Raw genomic sequence first — 6,628 nt, 5'->3', positions numbered from 1 at the left:
ATGGACCAGCGGGTAGAATAACTTGGGGCTGGGCAGCAGTTCCGATTGATTGTTAAGCACCTCCCCTGCCCCCAGTTTATAAAAGTTGTCCGTGCCCAATACACATAACCCGTGAAAAACACAAAAGGGCACAAAGAAAATTAAATAACCAATTCCTCTGTAATTCCTCCAGTCAACAATTTCCCCTGGCAACACACACACACACACACACACACACACACACACACACACACACTTACCCAAAATAGCCAACTTCGCATAGTCGTCTTAGTTCTTTTCATGTAGCAATATGTGGTGAGCATACACCCACAACTATAGATATGCTAACCCATGATTTCTTTTTTTCCAAATGAAAAAATTTCAAACAACCCGAAACAGGAGAAAAAAAAAATGATCTGCTATCATCACAATCCTGAGGCTAGGCGTGATCCCTTTCAATATTCCCAGGCTTTCTTTCTGTGCACAGAGGCACTAGAATGCCATTCCTATGGAGTCTGGGCTTGCTATCTCCACCCACTCCCTCAGCATCTAGAAGGCTGTCTGGCATGTATTCGGTGCTCAGTAAATATGGTTGAATAGATGACAAAATAAAAGATGCATATTTAATAAGGTGCCTGCAGTAGAGTTTAACCTGCCTAAGTCCCCCCGCCCCCTCCAAAGCTCAGAAAGCCCTCATTGAATACATGACATGCATTTTTGACTTTCCAGGGAGGAGACTGGCATTAACCTTCGAGAAACACCATCCCTTGATTCTGGGTGTGAGCGCTTGGTGGGCAGGAAATAAGAACAATATCTATGCACAGTCCTTGGGGAGGCTCTGAAACTAGAATGCCGAAGCTGCAGACGGAGCTGTTAAGTATTCTAAAGAGAATCTACTGCAAACTGTGCGTGTTGGCGGAACGTGCCCCGCGGAGTTGTGAGAAAAATCTGTTTCCAAACTCGGAGTCAGGTTGCTCAAACCCTGAATGTGCTTGCTTGCTCTTGAGAGATGGGGTGTGTCTTCTCATCCAAGCATCCGCTCCCTGGAGTTGGGAATCGAGGGCCAGAGCTGGTGATATTAGGAGGTGGAGCCTTGGGGAGGTGGTTAGGTCTGAGGGTGGGGCCCTCATGAGTGGGATTAGTGCCCTTATAAAAGGGACCCCAGAGAGCTCCCTTGCACCTTTCTGCCCGATCCAATCAGACTGAGTTCTAGGACTTCTGAGAGATTAGTATATGCAGAGGAATTGTTTTTCTGCTGGGTCTCTAGTTGCTGGGATGTGAGTGAGAAGCAGTGGGGGTGGGGGTGGGGGATACCTGATAGTGAAGCTAACATAGAGATAAAAGATAATAGAAACGAACCAGATCTTGATGCTGTCTTGGGACATCTGGACCAAGCCACACTTGAACTCCCAAGTTATGTCAGTCAGTGAATTGCCTTTAAGGCTGAGTCACGATGAGTTGGGTTTCTGACACTTGCAAAGTCTCTCATCACATAGCAACGGAGGTGAAACCGTTTTTGATGGATGGAAGGGAGGGCAGGGCTCTGGTGCCACTGCCTATCCCAGAAGGTCAACGACCTGCAGCCCAAGGAGCTCGGCGTCCCAGACCACGCAGACACTCTGCTGTCTCAGGCAGGAGACTTGGCCCATTCCCTTGTGTCCTTCAGTTTGCAACCTTGGCTGATGTCTCCAAGGGGAAGAGAGGGCGATGAGCGACTCCGAATGGGAAAAAGGCAGAGACAGTGAGCGTGGAGGGAGAGTCCGTAGCACCAGAAGGAAGTTGGTTGATCCATCCGTCATCACAGGGTCCTGGGGAGATGGGTGGAGCCCCACTGGTGGCTGGGGTGGGGAGGCATTTGAAAGGGATGGGGAACACTGAAGGAATGTCTGGGGTACACTGAACCCTGAGGATATTGTGGCTCAGCCTCCACAGAGATTCCTGTGGCCAAACTTAAATGATCCTGTCGAGTTGGATGGTAGCACTCAGGTGAGGTCAAGGGATACTGAAGGCCAGAGGCCTATTCTTTGCTTCCAGTGGGACCTTAGAGAGGTGGAAGGAACACCCCAAAATATGGGGATTGAGTTTCTCCCCAACTCCATAGGATGGGTGCTCAGATGAGCCCGGTATTCATTGCATTTTTGGTTCTGCAGGCTGGGCATTTACACAGATCTGTCATTGGCTGAATGCTCATTGGTGCCAGGCACTGTGCTGCATATTTTAACTTACAGTCTTGTCTTTGCCGCTTAAAGCGGCCCCAGGATACGAGATATTATTATATTTCATCGATGAGGAAGTGGAGTCTCAGAGAGGTCAGGCTGCTCGCTGTCTTATCCACTTGGGTCTTAACCACTTCAGGGTCCATGGGCTGGGCTTCCAAACCCCCAAATCGGCAGCTCTTTGCCTGAGGGCTCTGGATGACCCCCCGAGTCCCCATGCCCAGCAGGCCAGACGTGCCAGGGAATGAATGCCTGTGGGAGAAGCCCTGGAATAATGGCTTACAGGAGCTGGTGTCCTTGATGAGTCCCCACCGTTAGCCGGTTCAGCACTGGCTCCCAGGGGCTCTCCAGCTGAAGGCATCTGCCTTGGTAACTTTATTGATTCATATCCTGCATTGGTTCCTCCTTTTTCCCATCCCCCTGCTGGTGCTTCAAGAGGTCACCTTCTAAACCAGCTACTTGCACCTGGCCGGTCTGACTCCGTGTCTGAGCATCGACCTATGAACCAGCAGGTCACGGTTTGATTCCCAGTCAGAGGACATGCCCAGAGTGGCGGGCTCAATCCCCAGTGGGGGGCTTGCAGGAGGCAGCCCATCAATGATTCTCTCTCATCATTGATGTTTTCTCTCTCTCTCTCTCTCTCTCTCTCTCTCTCTCTCTCTGTCTCTCTCTCTCTCTCTCTCTCTCCCCCCCCACCTCTCCCCTTCCTCTCTGAAATCAATAAAAAAAAATCAGCTACTTGCACTAGAACCCTTGTCTCAGAGTAAGTCTCGAGGGATCTCACACTTGCCCTTGACAAGCAGTGAATGGAGGAGGTGGGATTTGAACCCCGGTCTGCCTCTCTCTGATGCCTGTGCACTTAGCTGCCGCCCTAGAGCGTCTGGTTAAGCTCACACACCAGCATTCTGGGTGTCCGGAAGGCCACCACGGTGCCCACGTCCTCTGCCACTCGACAAGCCTGCAGCCGTGACCCCGCTGGACCCGGGCACGTCGGGGGTGTGTGTGTTGGGGGGTAGGGGGCAGATTCTGCAGAGCCCAGTCTTCTTTATGATGGAAGCAGCAGGGAGAGTGGCTCCGTAGGCCAGTCCCCGGCTGGAGCTCTGTCCTTGGGGGGAGGGAAGGAGAAGGGGGAGTCTGTGGCTGTGAGGAACGGGGCCCGCGTGCCCATGCTCACCATGCTAGTTAGCATGCTGCCCGAGTCCCGTGTCTGCGGGCTGGCCACCTCTCAGCCGGGCGATAAAGTAATTTAACGAGGGCTGTCTTCCAGGCCGGAGCTCCCGGAGATGGCTCCCCATTCATCACGGAGGAAAAGTCTGGATCCGCAGCCCCGTGGCTGCCAACCTCCTCGGGGCTGCAGGCCATTGGTCTCTGGATGGTGAAGTGCTGCTGTGGGTAATGGAGTCAGAGTCCATCCGCTCCAGTGGCCGCGAAAGCGCTTCTCCGCCCCGTTCTCAGCCCGATGCGAGTCCCTGGGCTCTGCAGCGTCTCGTCCTCGCCACGGAGTGCGAGCTGATGGACCCGGGAAGAGTCTGCTGCCCACAGACGCCTGCCTGCTCTGCTGCTTTGCCAAGATGTCACTCCACAGAGAAGGGACAGGGAGCGAAAGAAATAGGGTTCCGAGCACCATTGCACAATGGGTGGGGAGGGTACAAATGTTTGCCTGCACGCAGGGGCCTGCAAATATTTTCTAGACAGGACCCGAGAGTACATAGTTTAGGCTTTGCAGGCTGTATGGTCTTCGTGGCAACTGCTCAGTCCTGCTGCTCTAACATAAAAGATACTACGTAGGTCAAAGAGGGTGGGTGCGTTCCCATAAAACTTTATTTATATAAAAAAAAACAGGGCTGGATTGGGCAGGCCGGCAGACCCTGGCCTATAGCATCCAATTTTTCCTTCCTGACAATACCCGATGTTCATTCCACCTTGCTCGTGCTCCCGGGAGACTGACTCCACCCCCAACCGTTGGGGGAGGGGTTTTGATTGGCTTCGGCCCATCAGCCAACCAGGGTGGCCATGTGACCTAAGCCAGTCCCATCAGAAGGACTGTCAGGACCCTTGCTTAATGTTGGGAGGAGGATACTCTTCTTGTGTGGGTTTTCGAGCATGAGGTCTGGAACTTCCGCAACTATTTTGCTTTCATGAGGGAAGACTTTTTTTTGTGGCTGAAATAAACCACAGGGAGGAAGGACCCAGAGAATTAGAAATGAAGAGTGGGCCCTGAGACTTTCCAGTTACATGTTACTGTTTTAAAATGTCAGTTTCACACACATTTTATGTATTTGTCGCTGTAAGGCTCTTGATAGACTTTCATGTGGCTAAACATTGTGCCTTATGGATATCACCTAATTTAGTAATCACAACAATTCTGTTCAGAAGGCCTTCCGATCCCTATTTAAGAGAAACTAAGACATGAAAAGATTAAGTAGCCTAACGTCACACAACATAGACACTGTCATGCGTGACGCAGAAACTGTCCTTTCTATGACCAGTCTCAGAAGTCACACACCACCATTCATTTATTAAAAGCAAGGTATGGAGTCCAGCCCACATTATATTTAAACCACCACCAAGACTGATTCTTGGGGTCAGGTTTCCCCCCACTTTCATCAACTGTGATCGGAGGCAGGGCCATGTGATAACATGGCTGTTCCCTCCACAATCTTTTGGGAATGGGTGGGAAATTTTCTAGAAAGGGGAGATGTACAACCATAGAAGAAAGTGTTCTTTTCCTCCAGCTCCAGAGAGAAAATCCCAGGGAAGGATTCAGATTGGCTTAGCTTGCATCACATGTCCTTCTCAAGAGCCATCAATCACAGTAGTCAGGGGACAGGGTCTGGTGCTGGAATAAGGGAATGGAGAAAGGGATTGCAGGTGGCCATGTACAAAAATTATTTACTTATACTTGTGATAAGTATTGTAAAGTATATAAAAAGGGGGAGGCAAGGATCTTCAAGAATCCTATCTAATAAAAGAGTAATATGCAAATTGACCATCACTCCAAGACACAAGATGGCTGCCCTCATGTGGTCATAGATGGCTGTCCCCATGTGGACACAAGATGGCCACCATAAGATGGCCTGCAGAGGAGGGAAGTTGTGGGCAGTTAGGGGAGACCAGGCCAGCAGAGGAGGGCAGTTGGGGGAGACCAGGCCAGCAAGGGAGGGCAGTTGGGGGGACCCAGGCCTGCAGGGGAGGGCAGTTGGGGGGGGGAACCAGACCTGCAGGGAGGGCAGTTAGGGGTGACCAGGCCAGCAGAGGAGGGCAGTTGGGAGAGACCAGGCCTGCAGGGGAGGGCAGTTTGGGGTGACCCAGGCCTGCAGAGGAGGGCAGTTGGGGGGGGAGGACCCAGGCCTGCAGGAGAGGGCAGTTTGGGGGGACCCAGGCCTGCAGGGGAGGGCAGTTGGGATCGGGCCTAAACAGGCGGTCGGACATCCCTCAAGGGGTCCCAGATTGGAAAGGGTGCAGGCTGGGCTGAGGGACACCCCTCCCCATGCACGAATTTCCTGCACCGGGCCTCTAGTATATAATAAACTCTCAGAGGAGGGGACAACAACACAGAGACTCGAAGGATGAGTAGGACTTAGTAAGTAGAAGTGTGGGAGGAACAGCTTTCCAGGCCAGGGGAACAGCAAGTGCAAAGACTCTGGGGCAGAAAAGAGCTGAGAAAGAGAAGGCCAGTGGCTGCAGGGCAGCGAGCAAGGTTGTGGGGAGGGGACACGGAACAATACGAAGCAGGAAAGATGGACAGGGGTCAGACCTTCTCTTACTTTATGAAGTGCAAAGAATTTGTAACTCAAAATCAATGGGACGCCATCGAGGGTTTTAAAACACGCATGCAACATGATCAGTTATGTGGTGCAGGATGATCCCTTGGGCTGGCCTGGAGTAGAGCTGGGGATGGAGATGGGAAGAGGTGGGTGGAGTCCAGAGATGACTAGGAAGGAGAGGGAGACTTGGCTGTGGATTGGGTACAGAGGGAGGCAGAGGCACTGTTGAGCTCCAGGGATAAAGGGATGCGTGGGGACAGGAAGGGAAGCACCGTGAGGGAGGGGGAGGTCTGGAGGGGGGGTGACGATGATCCATTTAGGTCTGTGCAGGTTGCGTTTGAGGCATCCCTGAAACCTCCAAACATGAGCGCTGCCATCAACTGACAGGTTATTCCTCTCCCTACTTTACGACCTACTAAAGCTGATTTTATGACCGCAATAAAATGGGGGGGGGGGAGGAGGGGCAAAAGGAAAACACCCCAACTGTACTGTGGACACTCAATTGTGTTCAACTCTGCAGCCCTCGAGAGAACTGTCAGGCAAGGGGAGTGTGTGGGGAAACAGCGGGAAAGGGGCCTGCTCTATTCCCATCCTTCGAAGATTCTAGGACAGCAGGCCCTGGATGCAATGCAATTGAATGGCAATCGGCAGCCCTGTGGAGTACCT

Source organism: Eptesicus fuscus, chromosome 23 (assembly GCF_027574615.1).
Source record: "Eptesicus fuscus isolate TK198812 chromosome 23, DD_ASM_mEF_20220401, whole genome shotgun sequence".
Lineage (NCBI taxonomy): Eukaryota > Metazoa > Chordata > Mammalia > Chiroptera > Vespertilionidae > Eptesicus > Eptesicus fuscus.
The sequence above is the reverse complement of the archived record's forward strand: the minus strand, read 5'-3'. Positions refer to the sequence as shown.